Source organism: Emydura macquarii, unplaced genomic scaffold (genome assembly GCF_026122565.2).
Source record: "Emydura macquarii macquarii isolate MOO-44397 ecotype Brisbane River unplaced genomic scaffold, CSIRO-AGI_Emac_v2 contig_3470, whole genome shotgun sequence".
In the NCBI taxonomy this organism is placed as follows: Eukaryota; Metazoa; Chordata; order Testudines; family Chelidae; genus Emydura; species Emydura macquarii.
Genome location: NW_027133607.1, coordinates 3991478 through 4010950, shown reverse-complemented (window position 1 = coordinate 4010950; position 19473 = coordinate 3991478). Strand labels below are relative to the sequence as shown.

Sequence of the window (19473 nt, the reverse complement as noted above, 5' to 3'; positions counted from 1 at the left end):
TGTTATTGGCCTGATACCCTGTATATTTTGAATAGGTTAAAAATTAAAACATCTTGCTGGGCAGGCTATTTAGAATCCAGTCTAAGGGTCAAATTTGGCTTCTCAGCTGTGGACACACAACTGCTGCTGAGGTTGATGGTAGCTGCATGCGTGATTACGACAGCAGAATTTGACCCTAAATTTGGACTAGGACAAAAATCATGCTGTGTACTGGGCTTGACTGTGGTCTTTTTAACGTCTGTGTAAAAGAGGAACGACTCCACCCAAGCCAATGAGACATTCGGAGAACACTATCAGGCCCACGAGGCCTTAAATCTACATGCACAACTATCACTGATGACAGTGCAAGCTTTGCCTGAGTAAACCCACCCACATGTGCAGTTCCCAATGAGCCAGAGCCTGGTCCTATTGAATCAGTGGGAGTTTTAACCTTCTATTCTGTTCTACATAGGTTCTTATACTGTGCTCATCTCTGTAGCATCTGAGCATAGAATCTGGGAGACTTCCGTGGGACCATGATTTGGCCCATGGACTTTAGAAAGTGCTGCACATATATCTAGTGATAGATGGCTATAATTAATAGGGGGCTAAATCCTGTGGTCATTATTCAGGAAGGAAACCACTGGAAGTTTGCTGGAATAAGGGGTGAGTAAATATTGAGTAAAATCTGAGGAAGAGTCTTAAGATCTGGCCTAACCTTTGGGTAAGTTTCTTAGCTGGTTTATATTTCCCCATCAATCATCAGAATACTTTATTACCTAACCCTTAAAAAACCCAGGTCTACTTATCAGGTATCACCAATTCTGCGATTTGTATACGCACACATTAAACTGCCCTGGCTTGCCATGGTGGAGAAGCACAACATTACATACGTGCTCTGAGCTAATGTGCTTGCTGACAGTGATGAAGAAATTATCAAAATAATCAAATGACACATAGGTCTTGAACTTACTGGCTGAGACACTTATGCCGACTGGACTTGGTTTATTTATTTTTTTTTACAGAAAGTGCATGGTGCTATAGCACAAACATGGAAAGAACTGAATTTCATGGCCTGAAAAAGCACTTTCCACTACACCTCATTGTTTTTTTACTCTGGAATGGAATATCTAGGTTCTGAGTGGTGTTTTACTTTTCAGCGCAAGGAAGGTAGACCATCTATGCAGGTACTTAGATGGTTCCCAGTACAGTAGTACCCACTGACAATATACTTATCCAGTCTCTAATCTCACTGCATTGTGACCAGCTGTGACCCAAGCATTTCTTAATGCCAACTGGTAAGGGAGTGCAAAGGATCTCTTGGGTCTGATATGTACCAAAGAACATCATGCGAAGTCTCAAATAAAAGCCAATGTCACATCGGTCATCAATATGACTGTGAAATGTACGTACAGATATACAGATTTATATACACTGAAAATATGTTTTAATCTCTGTCTCAAAGTACTGGTCACCAGCAAAGGTAACACACAGGTTTCCTGTCAGACAAGAGATATAGCTCTACCTACCTGTTTACATGTGAATTGAGTATTGTCTCGTTCACAGTGGGTTTCCCATCACCAGTGTGAACTGAATGCAAAAAAAAGAATGTGGAAAAAATCTAACGCAGGAAGAGTCAAACAGCAGTGGGGAGGGAACCCCATCTGGAGGTGTACATCACAGGTTTGCTTGACTATATTTGGGGGGGGGGGAGGGCAGAGAAGACACGTGGGCACCCTTCACTGGTGGACTAAAAAGACAGCAGTTTTACTTCATGAAAAAGTGGTCTCAATCAGGCTTGGTTAAACACGCTGAAGAGAACTTTGGATGAGATATACTTCTTTAGACAGAAAGTTAACCTTTTAGTTAAGTGCAGTCTCTATAAAGCGTATTATGATTTTGTTTTATACATAACCATTTGTTTCTAATATTTTTATTCACTTTCACTTGAATCTCTGTTCTCTGATAATAAACTTATTATTGTTTTCACTATAAATGTATCTTAGTGCTGTGGTGTTAAGCAAGTGCTGGCCCTGAGTTGAATCTTACCAGCTAGTGTATACAGTTCCTTTAGGAACAGCGGGCCTGGTAATTCTGCGAGTATTCAGTGGAAAGGGGGCTGAATGCTGCAGGCAGCGCTTTGAGGACTTGGGGGCTAGTGTGTGCCTCTTACTACCTTCCCAGAGACAGCGAGGCCTGCGGAGGCCGTGAAGGCCGTGCTTGTGCTGCCAGAGGCTGTTGGTTTCAGAGAGTGGATCCACAGTAGGCGCAGACAAGACCTCTTTATGCTAAGGACAGCGGGTGGTGAGATACCTCAAAACCCTGGGAATCCTGGGGGAGCATCACAACAGTTCCTCTCCTTTCTCTCATGTGTGTTCTCTGTCATGGTTTTGTACTGCCACCCACCATCATTGTAATGACCTGGGGGTGGCAGCTTCTTTCGTTTCTCCCATAAGCATTCTCATAACTTCTCCAATGCTGTCCCATATGCCTGGAACACCTTGCCATGGCCATTACCCTGTCCTTTAAATCCCTTCTTGAGACCACACGCTACACATTTTCTTCCAGAAAAGTACCTTTCTTCTGTGGAAAATTTAGATTTTTCATTGAAAAGACAAATGCCCGGAAATCAAAATATTTCAAGATATCCTGTCATGGTGCCGCATGGGAGTTGTAGTTCGGTTTCTTCATTTCCCCATTTTTCTTTTTGGGCTGGGCTCCCCAACTGGATTACATCTCCCATGATGCATGACAGCCTGGGACTTCCATGATGCAACCGTCTCCCCTGGAGCCTGTCTTATGGATAGGGAGCCTGTCTTATGGATGAGAATGGAGCATGAGACACTCAACTACTACTCCCGTGAGGCACTGAGGCAACACTTCAGAATCACAATACTTCAGGGTTTGGCCAAAATATTTCAGGTTTTGATTTTTTTGCCAAAAAGTCAACATTTTCCATGCAGAAAAGCCCACTTTCCACCTCGCTCTGTTATTTAGTGTCTCTTATCCACTCATCTTATTAAAAACAAAGAACATCATCTTGCATGAGAGCAGACAGTTATGCCCATGCGGAGTTGCAGCCTGCCCAGGCACAAGGAGTTGCAGGGTCCGGATCTCAGCTAAACATATATGCAGCCTTGCGTTCCTGCTGCTGTCACCCGCTTCCTTCTTCTTTTCCCTTACTCCCTCCCTGTTACGTTTTTCATCCCTCTGAGCCACCTTGCACCGCTTTACATTTAAGCTTTTTGGGTCAGTACAACAATTGTATAGCTTGTATATATTGTAGAGTTATATATTGTATAGTTGTACAACACCGGATTTTCCTCTAATCCTGATTGGGGCACATAGGTGCTCCTGGAATAATAATAATTAATAGTTCATGTCATTGTCACAGTCTCTGAAGTTTACAACGGGTTAATGAGGAAGGGTTGTTCTTATCATCATTCGGGTGGAATGAACATTAAGGACCACTAAGTTACTGGTAAATTGATGTATTTTTCATTAATCATTAGAAAGCGGACACATTTTATCATTGTTCATTTTAGAATAAAACTATCCTGATGTTGGTCTTTTACAAGCAGGGTCTTAAACAATACTAGGGATGTGACCTAGCAACAGACAATTGTGTTAACAGTTATACAAACTAGTTTCTTCATTAAGTGTCTCTTTTCTCCTTTGCTCTCCAGCTCTCCTGACGTAAGGGCTCAATCATGCAAGGATCATTCTGGCCCTGATACAGCAAAACACTTAACACCCACACTTAACTTTAAGTTCCTTACCAGTCCCACCGAGACTCCTTCGTAAAAGGGATGGGCTGAATTTTCAGATTTCCTAAGGCTGTTTTAAACCAGAAAGCATTCCTTCACTCATCATAGTATCCAAGTACCTTACAAACACTGATAGTTTTTGTCAGCTAAGGAAATACCATCCCCTTTTTACAGATAGAGGATAACTAAATGACTTGTTTAAGACCACACGGGAAGTCTGTAGCTGAGGGGGAAATTGCATCCAATGATCCTCATCCTAGGGCCAATGTGCTATCCACTAAATCACCCTTCCTCCCTGCTTTGGCAGTCTTAAGGTGCTTTAAAGAGGTAGAAACGTTAAGGCTCCTTCTTCCTCCCTTTACTACTGCTTGAGTGGGGTAAAGGTCCCTTATTAGTCCTGAATTCTCAGCCTATGTGCTAACTCTAGAGGGATCAGCAGACCAGGGCTCCACCATAATTTTTTTGGGCCCAGTACAAACTTGTAACACGGGCCCCCTCCCACACACATACCACAATCCCTCGTCCCATGCATACAACCTCACGAGCCATGAAAAAAGTTTGAATTCTGAAATTAGTTATATATTCTACATTTCTGAAAAATGCCCCCCCGCCTTTTGCTATTTTTGTTTAACGTAACACCCAGCCTGAGAGTCCTACAAGTTTGCTGACTATTTTGTAACTTTTTGGTCACTATAAAGGTATTCTATCCTGTCAATGTCTTAATTTTTTTATTCTAATGGACCAATGTGACTGCAAACATTTTATAATTAGGCCAATTAACTTTAAAGCTTTATTTTACTGGCCTTTTTTATTGCAAAATCATTAATTAGCTTCCCAAAGCTATCATCTCAAGAGTTCCAAGAAAATTACCATTGTGTGGGTCACCTATCAGATTATTATCTCCTTGGAATGCTAAACCTCGTGACGCAAGAAATAAGGTAACATCCAACAATCTTTCTAATATTTCTTTCCATCTTGTAGCTTCTGTTAATATTTGTTTTTGAATCTCACTGTCCACTCCATGTCCACCTGACAGTGTCTACTGTAATTGCTTCCACTGGCAGTAGCAAGTTTTATGTTCTATGCTCTTTTCATGTTCAGGAAGTTTAGTATATAGTTTATGCCATTTTTTTACAATTGGTGAATACCCATCATTTTTTGCCAGCATACTGCGTTGTTTAAACCTCCCTTCAGGAAACAGACAACATGGAAAACAGTAGAGTGCTTGGTTGGTAGCACTCCAAAGAAGCCAGTCTCTTGGTATCTTTTCTCTCTTGTTGGAAGTCTTACATTTGAGAAGAAATTCAGGAAAATTATGCCCATCAACATCTTTTGGCATTAACTTTGCAAGCTTCAAAAGTCAGGACACCAGACAGAACAATTTTTTGATGGATAGAATCTGGTATATTTTCAGTTCACAAGCCTGGATCTTTGAAAAGACAAGAATCAGACAGTGCAGCACTACTCCCTCCTGATTCTGGTAAACCTTCTGCATGTGGTGCTGCTAGTGGTGATACTACCTGACTATCTTCAAGCATTAGATTGGAGTCACATGATGCACGTTCTGGGAACTTTTCTTTGTCATCAATTGCCAGTGCCACAGACACAGCCTCTATATTGAAATCATTTTCATCTTGATTTTGTTCATCTGCTTCCCTAGTTAGTATGTTGCCTGACTGCAGAAAGGCCTTGTCTGATTTGAAAAACTGGAGGATAGATTGGTGTCCTTTAGCTTCTTTTAGTCCCCTTTCTTTTACCTCCTTACGTTTCTGGCTGCCTGGTTTGTATTTATAGCCACCGCCAGACATGGCAGTATGGGGTGTGTGTGTCACTGTCAGTGAATTAGACACTTACTCACATATATTTTGGGCCTACAAATCCTACCAGAAGAAGCAGCAGCACTGGCTCCCACTGTCTTATGGTGCTTTGCTTTGCCCCTCCCACCAGTTGTCCCTCCCTCCTGCTTATGCACAAGGAACTCTGGGACTCGTAGTTCTTGATCTTGATATGTTAGACCATGTCACAGAGAGGAGCACAAATCTCTCTGTCTCAGTCTCAGACTACAAATCCTAGTTTAACAGCACAAGCACGCACGCTCTATTCTAGAGAAGGACCTAGGCTGGACCAGCACGCCCAGCAACTCGCTGTTCAGAATGTTTCTTGAGACTGCGCTAACTCTGTTTCTGATTGGCTTCAGCAAATCTCACAAGATCTGGACAATAGATATATAGATACAGGGAAATAAGTTTCTATACATATTCTCAGGCATGATCTACAATTTAGCCTCAATTTTTTCCTCATGGTAATGGGGTTGCAGCCTAGGCTGGACCCCCCACAGGGCCTCTGGGCCCTGGTAAAGTGTACCCTTCCCCCCCCACCCCTATGTGGGGGCCCTGCAGCAGATTGCAATGATTAAGGATTCATAATGATTTCCACTCTTATCCCCTCATCATTTGCTCTTAAGTTTTGGAAACTTTCATTGTTTTGGGCCGAAATTTTCCATGCCTGGGCTCTCTCCAGTGTTAGCTTTGTTTTTAATGCTTGAAGATAAAGGGGGTAAGTTGTTTGCAATTATAAGGAGAGTGGGGAAAAAATACACTTTCCCCGTTGCAAAATAAAGTAAAATAAAAATTCATGCATCCATTTATTTGAACACCTGTACGGTTAAAAAGGAGTTGCAATGTGACTTGAAAATCGCCCTTCCTGAAAATAATAAAAATACTACCTAGCTCTTTCCAGATGTAGACTCAAAGCACTTTACAATGAAGGTATCAGTAATTTCAATTTACAGACAAGGATACTGAGAACAGAAGCCATTTGTCTAAGGTAATCCAGCATGTTAGTAGTGTAGTTGGAACTAGAAGGTAGATCTCCTGAGTTCTTGTCCAGCGCGTTACCCACTGGACCACAATGAATAAGTACCGTGGAGAAAAGTGGCAGCTTCATGGCATACAGAGGTATTCCATTCATCCCTGCACAGGTTCTCCATACCCTTAACACTTCCTGTATGAAGCCTTTCAGGCCACATGTGCTCTGATGAGCAAACAGCAGGATACAGGCCACAATGCATGACAGTATTTTAATATATATGACACCACAATCCTGTACTAACCAGCTGTTTGAAAACAATAGCTCTACTATCTGACAACACAAAAATGGGAGCGGTTATCCACTGGTAGGACAGCTGTGTGTCATTTCAAGAGCAACCTGGTCTTATTCCAAATGTACCCAGAAAATTAATAAACTTTTTCTCTGCTGCTGGGTGCAACATGGCCTGTGTCGATTAAAAATCTCCAGTAGGACAGGCAAATTACAACAGTTAACCTAAACTGACAATAATATTGATAAAGACTTGAAATCTGCTACTAATAAGAACCTGCAGTTATTTTGCTAGTGTTTTCTTTCCAAAAAGCCCTGTGACCAGAAGTCAGACATTCTAGTTGGGATGTGAGAACATCCTGGAGAACAATCCACTAGAATTAAAACACACTGGCATGATTTCTGCTTAGCTCAGGCCACTTCCTGATTTGAACCAAGGACCCAATCCTGCAAACATTTACGCACATGAGGAACTGTAAGGCATATGAGAAGTCTCTCATGTTCAATGGTACTAATGACAGGCAGAAAGTTACTCCTCTATGATTGCAGGATCCAGGTCTTAGTACTAGGCAGTACATTCACACGTGTAGTTTTTAGATGTTCATACAAATGTGTTTATTTCTTTTTATTTTATATTTTCAAAATCAATCTCCAAAGCCCACACAAAGAAATACAGTCCCCCTTCACAAATTCTTGCTTTGACAGGTTTGTAGAAACTTAACAGCAGCAGAATCTGGAGCAGAGCTTTTACACTGATACAAACTTAAATCCATTAAAATTAACACAAAAAGCCAGTGCCAAAACAACTACAACAAAAATCTAATAAAATGATGGAGGATGGTTAATACAACATCATATAACGCTCTGCCAGCAATATAGCTTTTTATGATCAAAATCCAACCAACAAGAGAAGAAATTAAAAAGTACTCATCAAACATTAAAACCTACTTTCGTCACAATGGGAAATGTGGAAAACATCTCAACCTGCCAAGGTCCAAATGTAGGATGTAATATGTGACAAAGACCCAAATGAGGAAAACTAAACATGTATCATGGTAGGAAGTGAAAATATTGTGAAATTCCCTCTTTAGTGTTAATGACTTTTTTCATAACTACAGTTTCCTGGTTCTTTATTTCTGCTTTAAATATTTGTGTGGAACATAAAAACTTTGGGAATGGGTGACTTTTTTTGAGAGGAAGTACACTTGAGGGTGGGAAATAGAGTTAACCCCATAAAAGAAATTATTGGGGCATTCTTTCTGTTTTAAGAGACCATTCAAAGTGCCACCATATGTAATGACTACTAGTCTGCTCCACATTTATTGGATTAGATGGTGAGCTCCAATGAGCAATCGATTTTTGTTCATCGCTTGATTGGTATCTTAGGCCACATTCCACCGCTGAAGGGAATGTGCAGAAAACACACCATTGTCTTGGTGGAGACTTAGAGGATTTTTCTGAAATAAGGAATGTGATTAAACTAATACAGAAACCCAAGTTTGGCAATTCAACAATATGAAAGTTAAACTACAATCCCCCTGAACTACAAACATCTCTATTTCTTCTATAAAAATAGCAGTTCAATGAAACTTTATCTCTTCCTGCCCCAGTAAACTTACCAAATAATCTTTTATTAGCATGACTCATTTGAGTGACTGTCAGCTGGTCAAGTTATTTTCACTGCAATGAGCATTTCAACTGACGGAAAAAGAATGTAACTCTCTCCCTGCAAAGTTGGATAATGAAGAAAAGTAGCCTTGAAAAGTTGGCCGTATTTTATACCCCAATCAAAAGCAATGACAAAAAGGACCTGACTATGCCCAGGAGTCTAACTGTATTTCATTAGCATTCAACATGTCAAGGTTACAATATAACCAAGGTCTCAGGATTGAGTGGACAGAGGGTGATCTTTCAAATCCCCTCCTGAGAAAGAAAATGCAGCTCACTACACTACGCATGCAGGTGGGAGTTGGTTAGTTTCTCTGGGCCTTTCAAATATACTTTCAAATATATCACAATATTATTTTGTAGAGCCAAAATGGTTTACAGAGTTAAAGAGATACACCATCAACTTCAAAACCTCACTTCTGCTGAAAATCTGTTGCCTGCCATTGTCACAAAGAGACTACTCAAATGACTATATATGAAAGAAGTTAGAAGGGGGAAAGTGTTTTCTCTATTTTTTCCAGTTTGTTTACTTTGGACATTTCATAGCACTCTGTTTATAGCCATTTTCTTTGTTCCCTGTGCACAGTCAGTCAGTTCCCCCTATTCTATGTATTGCATACAGCAACAGGAGAGAGAAAAACAATTTTTAAAGACAGGAAAATATGATTGTGAAACCACAGAAACTTGTGGGGAGCCTCAGATATAGGACCTGAAACTAATTTAAACTCTTAAAAAAGACTAGTTTTCAGCATGAGGAGGATGCTTAAAAATAAGAACAAAATGAGAGAGTAATTAAGGTAGAAACAGTGTGTTTAATGTCACCCAGGTTTAATAAATTGACAACAGAAATACCCAGACATTCACAAAACTTTCTTTCTTTCAGTTCCTGCTCATTCAAACACAAAAATTTCCTGGAACTTCAGAATTACATTTCTTGGAACCTCAGACTTCCTTTTCTCATGCACATTTTACAGGCACAGACACACTCTCTCTCTCTCTCTGACACACACACTTTCCCACATATATGCACCCTGGCACTTATACACATACCCACACATTTGCACATACTAACACGTCCCGTCACGTACGTACACCATCACCCTTCACATGGATGCCCGTTCTCATGTGTTGCACGAACACATATATGCTCCCTCGGGCACAAACGTGTTCTCCGACACACTCTCCTTGCAACAGAACATTGCTTGTAGAATACTCACACTTGCTCGCACTGTTACACATCCGCGTCTCTCTGTCATACGCTTGCACTCTCCCCGTGCATTCACATACTTACATCTTCAGCCATCTTTCACTATGACACACACGCTCTCTTTTTCCCACACCTCTATATGCCTCTTTCACAATAACACACTGAGACTCCCCCCACCTCTCACACAATTACATTCAGTCTCACCTACACAAACTTTCTCACTTTGTCCGTGTGTGTCTCTCACCCTTACACACACACACACCCCGTGTGTGTTTCTCTCTTGCGCCCCCCTCCCCCTGTGTATCTCACGGTTACAGCCCTGTGTGGATGTCTCTTACAACACACTTCCCGGTGTGTAACTCTCACCATTACACACGTCCCGTGTATAACTCACAATTACACGCACACCTGTGTGTATCTCTCTCTCTTACACACACACACCCTATGTGTATCTCTTCACAATGATACACACTCACGTTTGTAACTCACAATTACACACCCCGTGTGTCTCTCTCGCAATCACCCACCCACCCGTGTGTAACTCACAATCACACACACACACACACGCAGCCGCCAGCGTCCCCGCTCAGCTCCAGCCCCTGTGCGCAACTTGCTCCGCTCCGCTCTCCTCCGGACCCGAGCTGAGCCCGGGAGCCCCCCGCCCCGCAGCGCGCCGCCCCCCCTACCTGCTCTCGGCCGCCGGTAGCCGCGCCGGCCGCCCGGCTCAGCGATCCCAGCAGCTGCCCGGTCCCAGCTCCGCTCCGCGCCCCAGCTCCGAGCGGCTGCTGCATCCACTCACCGCCTCCGCTGCAGAGGGGAAGTGAGTGGGGAGCTCAGCCGGGCTGGCTGGCTTCCACCCTGGGGCTCCCCTCACCTCTCCCCGCCTCGACCCCTGCTCCTCCCCCTTGGCAAGAAATCCCCGACCCCCTCCGGAGGCTCAAGTAACCTCCCAGCCCGGGCACAGAGTCCCCACTCCTCCCCCTGTAGGTCTCCTGCGCTTGGCAGCATCCAGCTCTAAGTGTGGGACGATCTAGATCCACAGATCCCACGGCTAGAAAGAGGGACCCTCTGGTGTGATCTCCTGTAGAGCACCCGCCAGACAACTTCCCCAGAGGAATTCCTACAGCAGATCTTTTAGAAAAACAGCCCATCTTGATTTAAAAATGATCAGTGATGGAGAGACTCCAGCCGGGCCCTTGGTAAATTGTTCAGTGATTAATTACCTGCACTCTTTAAAATGTAGGCTTCAATTCCCGTGTGAATTTGTCTAGCTTCAACTTCCAGCCACTGGAGCACATTCTCCCTTTCCCTGTGAGAATGAAGACCCAATTATTAAATATTTGTTCCACATGCAGATATTTATAGACTGTGATCAAGTCACCCCTTAACCATCTCTCCGTTAAGCTAAATAGATCCAATTTCTTGTGTCTATCACTATAAGGCATGTTTCAGAATCCTATAATCATTCTCATGACTCTTCTCTGAATCCTCTCCAATTTATCAACCTCATCCTTGAATTGGGGACATCAGCACTGCATCCAGTATTCCAGCAGCAGTCGCACCAATACCAGTGCCAAATACACTTGTAAAATAACCTCTCTACTCCAATTTGAGATTCCCATTTATGCATCCAATTACATTAGCCCTTTTGGCCACAGCACTGTACTTGGAAACTCACGTTCAGCTGATTATCCACCAGGACCCCCAAATCTTTTTTCAGAGTCACTGCTTCCCAGGATAAAGTCCCCTGTCTTGGAAGTATGATCTTTTTTCTCTGTGCCTAGACGCATACATTTACAGTCAGCTGTATGGAAATGTATGTTGTTTGCTTGCACTCAGTTTATCAAGTGATCCAGATCACTCTATATCAGTGAGCAGTCCTCCTCATTAATTATCACGCCCCCAATTTTTGTGTCATCTGCAAACTTTATCAGTGATGATTTTATGTTTCCTTCCAGGTCATTAATAAAAATATTAAATAACACAGGGCCAAGAATCAATCCCTGAAGGGTCCCACTGGAAGCACAGTCATTTGATGATGATTCTCTGTTTACAATTACAGTTTGAGGCCAATCAGTTATCCCACTGTTAATCCATTTAATGTGTGCCATGTTAATTTTATATCTTTCTTGTTTTTTCCTCAAAATGTCATGCAGTACCAAGTCAAATGCCTTACAAAAGTCTATTACATCAACACTATTTCTTTATCAACCAAATTTATAAACTTATCAAACTATCATATTAGTTTGACAAGATCTATTTTTCATAAATCTATGTTGATTGGCATTAATTATATTACCTTCCTGTAATTCTTTATTCATCAAGTCTCTTATCATCAAGTTCCATTGTCTTGCCTATCATCGATGTCAGACTCACAGGCCTATAATTACCCAGGTCATCCTGTTTACCCTTTTAAAAATATTGGCACAATATTAGCTTTCTTCCCATCTTCTGGAACTTTCCTGGTGTTCCAAGACTTATTGAAAACATGCATTAATGGTCCATTAAGCTTCTCAGCCAACTCTTTTAAAACTCTTTGGTGCAAGATAGGAGGAGCTAGTGAATAGGAACAGCAAACAGAGGAGTGTTCTGAGGGAGTTGATAGATGGAGTGTGAGACCAGGTACACCTAACATTCTCTAAATGTAGGCCAATAACAATTCCCGCAAAAACAAATTACCATAACAAAACAAAGAACAAACAAACAAACACCCCCTCCCCAGGAAGAATGAAAATAATGCAGGCAGAAGTCCAGCATCAGAGTGGGGTCTACCCAGTTTATTGCACTGAATGCAGCATGTATGATTATCTACGTTGTGGGCAGGTGATGTATGTGTGCATTTGGTGCAAGCAACTCATGGCCCTCAGAGACTGAGTACAGGCTCTTGAGACCAGAGTGGTTGAACTGGAGGAGCTAAGGGAAACAGAGAGGCACACAAATGAGACTGGTCCTACCCCTAGTCTGACAGCCTTTCTGCTGTTGAGGAGGGTGAATGTCTCGGGGAAGGAGAATATCAAGCTGGAGTGGAGGGAAACGATTTCCTTCCAGATAATACCATGGTATCCTCTCACACTGAGGATACTCCTCTGGGGGAGGGGACCTCTGATGTTAAGAAGAGACAGGTAATAATAATGGGGAATTTGATTATTAGAAATATACATAGTTGGGTTTGTGATGACCAGGAGAACTGCATGGTGAATTGCCTGACAGGCAATATCTTGAGATCTATAGATAGACCTATGTGCAGTGCTGGGGAGGAACTGGTGGTCATGGTTTGTGTAGGTACCAGTGACACAGGGAAAGATAGGAGAGAGGTCCTGGAGGCCAAATTTAGGCTGTTAGGTAAGAGATTAAAGTCCAGGACCTTCCTGGTAGCATTCTCCAAAATAGGAAGAGGACAGAAAAAATGCCACTGTGGCTAAACAACAGAGTAAAAAATGAAAAAGGCATCCTTTAAAAATTGGAAGTCAAATTCTATTTAGGAAAATAAAAGGGAGCATAAACTCTGGCAAGTCAAGTGTTAAAGTGTAATTAGGCAGGCCAAAAAAGAATTTGAAGAGCAACTATCAAAAGACACAAAAACTCACAGCAAATTATTTTTAAATACATCAGTAGCAAGAAAAAGCTTCTCAAACAATCAGTGTGGCCACTGGAGGATTGGGGTGCTAAAGAAACATTCAAGGAAGGCAAGGTCTTTGCGGAGAAGCTAATTGAATTCTTTGCATCTGTCTTCATTGAAGAAGATGGAAGGGAGATTCCCATATCGGAGCCGTTCTTTTTAGGTGACAGATCTGAGGAATTGTCCCAAATTGAAGTGTCAATAAAAGAAGTTTTTAACAAACTGACAAATTAAACAGTAATAAGTCATCAGGACAAGATGGTATTCTCCCATGAGTTCTGAAGAAACTCCGATATGAAATTGCAGTACTATTAACTGTGGTATGTAACAGTTAAATCACCCTCTGTACCAGATGACGGGAGGATAGATAATGTAGTGACTATTTTTAAAAAGGCTCCAGAGGCGATCCTGGCAATTACAGGACAGTAAGCCTAACTTCAGTACCAGGCAAATTGGTTGAAACTATAATAAGGAATAGAATTATCAAACACACAGGTGAACACAATATGTTGGGGAAGAGTCAACACGGTTTTTGTAAAGGGAAATCATGCCTCACCAATCTATTAGAATTTTTTGAGGATGTCACCAACCATGAGGACAAGGGTAATCCAGTTGATCTAGTGTACTTGGACTTTCAGAAAGTCTTTGACAAGGTCCCTCACCAATGGTTCTTAAGCAAAGTAAGCAGTTGTGGGATAAGAGGGAAAGTCCTCTTATGGATCAGTAACTGGTTAAAAGAGAGGAAAGAAAGGGTAGGAATAAAATGATCATTTTTCACAATGGAGAGAGGTAAATAGCAGGGTCTCCTTAAGTTTTGAAATGGGACCAGTGCTGTTCAATGTACTTATAAATTATCAAGTAAAAGGGGGCAAATGGTGAGGTGGTAAAAAATTGCAGATGATAGAAAATTACTCAAGATAGTTAAGTCAAAGAGTTACAAAGGGACCTCACAAAACTGGATGACTGGGCAACAGTCATGAAATTCAATCCAGATAAATGCAAAGCAATGCACATTGGAAAACATAATCCCAGCTATACGTATAAAATGATGGGGTCTAAATTAGCTGTTACCACTCAAGAAAGAGATTTTGGAGTCATTGAGGATAGTTTTCTGAAATGATCTGCTCAATGCGCAGTGGCATTCAAAAAAAGCTAACAGCCACAGGAGGAACCATTAGGAATAGATGATAAGACAGTAAATATCATAATGTCACCATATAAATCCATGGCATGCCCACAACTTGAATACTGCATGCAGTTCTTGTTGCGCCATCTCAAAAAAGATATATTAGAACCGGAAAAGGCACAGAGAAGGGCAACAAAAATAATTAGGTTTATGGAACTGCTTCCATTTGAGAACAGTTTAAACAGATGAGGACTGTTCTGCTTTGAAAAGAGATGACTAAGGGGGTATATGATAGAGGTCTATAAAATCATGAGTGGTGTGGGGAAAGTGAATAGAGAAGTGTTATTTACTACTATACATAACAGGAACCAGGGGTCAGCCAATGAAATTAATAGGCAGCAGGTTTAAAATAAACAAAAGGAACTACTTCTTCACACAATCTGTGGAACTCATTGCCAAGGGATGTTGAGAAGACCAAAAGTATAACTGGGATAAAAAAGGATAGGTCCATCAATGGCTATTAGCCAAGATGGTCAGGGAGGCAACCCCATTCTCTGTGTGTCCTTAAATCTCTGACTGCCTAAAGCTGGGACTGGACAACAGGAGAAGGATCACTTGATAATTACCCTTTCTTTTCATTCCTTCTGAAACGTCTGGCACCGTCCATTGTTGTAAGACAGCATATTGGGGCAGATGGACTATTAGTCTGACCCGGTATGGCTATCCTTATATTATGTCCTTAAGATATCTAGACCTGCTGCTTTAAAAAATGTCTAACTCTATTAGCTTCTGTATCCTCCTGAGATATTTGTGGAATGGAAAGATTGTTATCGTACGATATGACAACATCCTCTGTAATGACATTTAACCCCATTGCCACCCTCCAGACCTGGCCTCTAGATTCCTCCCTCTCTCCCTGAAACCCCCAAATTTAGGGCCTTACATATGGGGCTGCAACGTACCACAGTATCTCTTCAGGGGATAGGGAGAGGGGCCCACCTCAAAACCAGAAAGGGGCATTGGCCCCGAAACCTATCGACCTCAGAGGATCTAGAGCCCAGTTCTCTGCATGCACCTGGGGCTTCAATTTCCTGGCAGTACAGGTCCTGCATAGTGTTTACCCAGAGGTGCTACCCCTGGGACACCTTCCCATCCTCCTTAGAGGTGTTTCAAATTGTACGGGAGGGACTCCAAGTAAACACTCAGAATATCCCTGCAGGGAGTGAAAATCCTTCCTGATCCCAGATGCCCTTTCCAAAGTGTAGAGCCTGATGTCCTGGGAGTATTTGCAGAGGGATTGGGGGAAGCAGCATCCCCTGCCATTGCCCAGATCACTGGGATTTTGTCTTCTCTTGTACAATAACACTTAGCTCTTATCTAGCACTTTATATTTCAAAATTGCAGAAACGTTAGTCAATAAACACATCTCCCCTGCGATGTGGTGCTGTTAGCCCCATGTGGGAAACTAAGGCTTGGAGAGAGGATATGTGAGTCAGTACACAGCAAAGATCGGAACCAGAGAATTCCTCAGCCCAATACTTAATCCATTAGACCACATTGTCTCCCAGACTGGACATTGTATATAGATCTATAGATCTACATATGTACAAACATTTTGTGACCATTAATATTCTTTAAACGCTGGCCAAAAAAAAGAAAACGTTTGCAAGGAAATGATAATCAAGAAGACCTGTGTGTGCTCTTCAGGTGTAGATTTTGTCCTCATGACAAGCACTGTATCTACACTTTTGAACTACCTGGTGCTCAGAAGGACGCTGTCTGTCATTTTCAGATGGAGCCCTGTTGATATCGGATCCAACCCACAAGTGCCATAGCCGGCCATTTGAAATGTGCATCCACTGAATGAAATGTGCATCCACTGAAGCCATTGCCCTCAGCCACCAAATCACCATAATCTCTCCTGGTGAATACGTCACTACATACAATGGGTCAGATTCATTTGTTATTATTATTTGTATCATGGTACTTTTTAGAAGCCCCACTGGAGATCAGGGCCCCATTGTGCCAGACACTGGATGTACCCACAGAGAAGGTCTACACTGGAGCGGGAGGTATAATTTCCAGCTCGAAGTGACATACCTGTGCTAGTGATTGAACTAGTATGCTAAAAAAAAATAGAAGTGTAGCCATGGTAACGGGAGTGGTGGGAGGGGCTAGCTGCCCCAGTACAATCCCTTCTGAAACACCCTAGGCACATACTCAGGCGCTAGCCCCCTCTGCTACTCCTGCTACCTCGGCTACACTTCTGCTTTTCGGGCACTAGTTTAATCAGAGCTAGCACGGGTATGTCTGCCCAACCTGGAAATTACACCTCTAGCTCAAATGCAGACACGCCCATTGGAAGAGACAATCCTTGCCCCGCAGTATTTACAGTCTAAATAGATGAGACCGACGGAGGGGGAAGGGAAATGCCTGACCAAAGTCGCTGGCACAGCCAAGAACAGATTAGAGGTCTCCTGAGTTGCACGCCAGTGCCCTCGCCACTGTACCATGCTGCCTTACATATGAAGTCAATGGAGTTGCATCCCTTTACATTAGCTGATGATCTGGTCTGAAATCGTCACTCAGGCCATATCTACATCACAGCCGCTACAGTGGCACAGCTGCAGCACTGTAGTGTGGATGCTTCCTGCGTCGACGGAAGGGGTTTTCCCATCAATGTAGTTAATCCACCTCTCCAAGAGGAGTTAGCTAGGTTGACAGCAGAATTCTTCTGGCTGCATCTGCGGTTAGGTCAACCTAACTACGATGCTCAGGACACGAAATGTTTCAGAGCCCTGAGCAATGTAGCTAGGCCAATCTAGTTTTTAAGTATAGACTAGGTCTTTAAGAGCCACATTTTGGCACTCTTACTCCCAGTGTATAGCACCTTACTCTGCAGATGGCCCTGTTGATTTCAGTGGGTCAGCTTGTGGAAAGAGTACCGTTCAACACAAGGGTGGCAGAATCTGTCCCTAACCCAGCAGGCACTATTAGAGACAGAGGCTTTGCAGTGTATTAATAAAAGTTCTGATGAAGAATTGTGAAATCCCGCCAGTCACCATAAGAACCCTAATAACTTCAATAAAAAATTGTGCATATTGGAGCTCTGCAGGGTGATAAACCGCTTCGTAAATGCAGAATGCCTATGATCTGATTCAGAGCCGAGCCCCAAGCTCTTTAAAGAGCTAGCATCCCACTTCGCTGAAAAGACCGCACACATTTGGGAAGCCTATCGAACAGCACGGATCTGCTCTGCCTTCACCCATCAACCAACAGCCTACCTGCATTCTCTCAGGACATTCACTCCTCAAGAAGTTCTGGACACCCTAAAGGAGTCCTGACACCAGGCTTGTGACTCTGACCCACACCCTTCCTGGCGTGTGAGAGTCATGAACAACTGGTGCCACTCCTGAGCTGAAACAGTCAATAGCTCTTTCAGGGAAGGAATTTTCCCTTCCTCCTTCAACATGCAATAATCTGACCAACTCTGAAGAAACCTACCTTGGATATTTCAGTCCTGGCCAAATACTGCCCGGTGTCAAACCTCCATTCCTGAGCAAGCTCATAGAGAAGCTGGCAAAAGGTCAAATGAAGCTAATGTGCCAGACCTAATATAATCTGGATTCAGGCCAGGACATGGAACTGAAACCGTTTAATGGCGCTGACAGATGGTTTCCTCCTGTCAATGAATAGAGGACAGACGTCCATCCTCATCCTCCTGGACCTTTGCAGTATTCAACATGGTTGACCATGAGATTCTGTTGTCTTGCATGAGAGAGATGTTGGGGTCCAGGGAAAAGCACTAAAATAGTTTGAGTCCTTCCTGGAGGGATGCATTCCCTGAGCAGTGATGGGAAACCGTACCCCCACCACTAGACTCTTCACCTGCAGAGTTCCGCAAAGATCTATTCCCTCTCCAGTACTTTTTAACATCTTTATGCAACCACGCGGTGAACTGGTCAGATGACATGGACTCTGGCATCAGCAATATGCAGCTGACACACTGTTCTGCCTATACTTCACCATCTATGACCTCATCGCTCCCACCAGTGCTTGGATGAAGAACAGCGGGTTGAAGCTGAGCCTGAGCAAAGCCGAGGTGATGCTGGTGGGCAGAGGGAAGCGTTTTGAGGATTTGGCAGCCATGGTGCAGTCTCCCTTGGTGGAAGGGTCACATCCACAATTGGTCAATTCAGTTTGTAGCCTAGAAATACTCTTGGATCCTTTTCTGATGCTGAACCTTCACATTGCAATGGTCATGAGTGATGCTTTCTATCATCTCTGGCTGGCTAGGAGATTCTGTCCCCTCCTGGTGAACGAAGATCTGTCCTCAATTATTCATGCCTTCCTCACCTCTTGGCTAACGACAGCACCACAATATGCCTTAACATGAGGGCCTTCAGTGCTTAGGAAACTCCAGCTAGTACACAACATGGTAGCACATCTCCTCAGCAACACAGGCTACTGAGAATGAATCAAACCTGTCCTCCGTCCCCTACGCTGCCTTCCCATAGAATTTCAAGTCAGGTTCAAGGTCTCTCAGTCCTTTTTTCTTCAAAGCACTCCATGATATGGGCTCAGGAGATCTAAAAGCCCATCTAATGCTTTGGGATGAAGACCATGGCCGACAGCTCTGCTCCTCCGGCACCATGGAACTCTCGACAATAAGAGTAAAGCTCGCGTGTGTGGGAGACAGAAGCTTCTCCGAGGCTGGTCTGAGCCCATGTAAGGAGCTCCCCCAGGGCTATCACAAATCTCGTCCCTTTCCATTCCAAGCCCCAGGCACTTTTCTTTGACCTTGTCTTCTCCAATATAAAGACAGAGCCACAGGTATATTTAGTAAAACGTAAACAAAACAAATCAAAAACAACACCCCACCAAAACAAGACACTCCATTGCACATGGCCCTCCCTCTCGGGGGAAGACGAGAGAAGAAAGGACGCAGGATAGATGTGTAGTCACATTGTGCCCAGTTTGCACAAGAATCACTGAGTGATGGTGGGAA

At 43.0% G+C, this 19473-nt stretch overlaps 1 protein-coding gene across 1 annotated transcript in view; it reads right to left on the bottom strand.

Annotated features, from left to right (window-relative positions):
- PRKCQ (protein kinase C theta) overlaps positions 1–10508 on the bottom strand; it is an 83619-nt gene extending 73111 nt beyond the window's left edge. The window contains exon 1 of the mRNA XM_067535030.1: positions 10407–10508. The gene's annotated coding sequence lies outside the window, so the exon portion shown is untranslated. The remainder of the gene's footprint in view (positions 1–10406) is intronic.
- Between the last annotated feature and the right edge of the window lie 8965 nt (positions 10509–19473).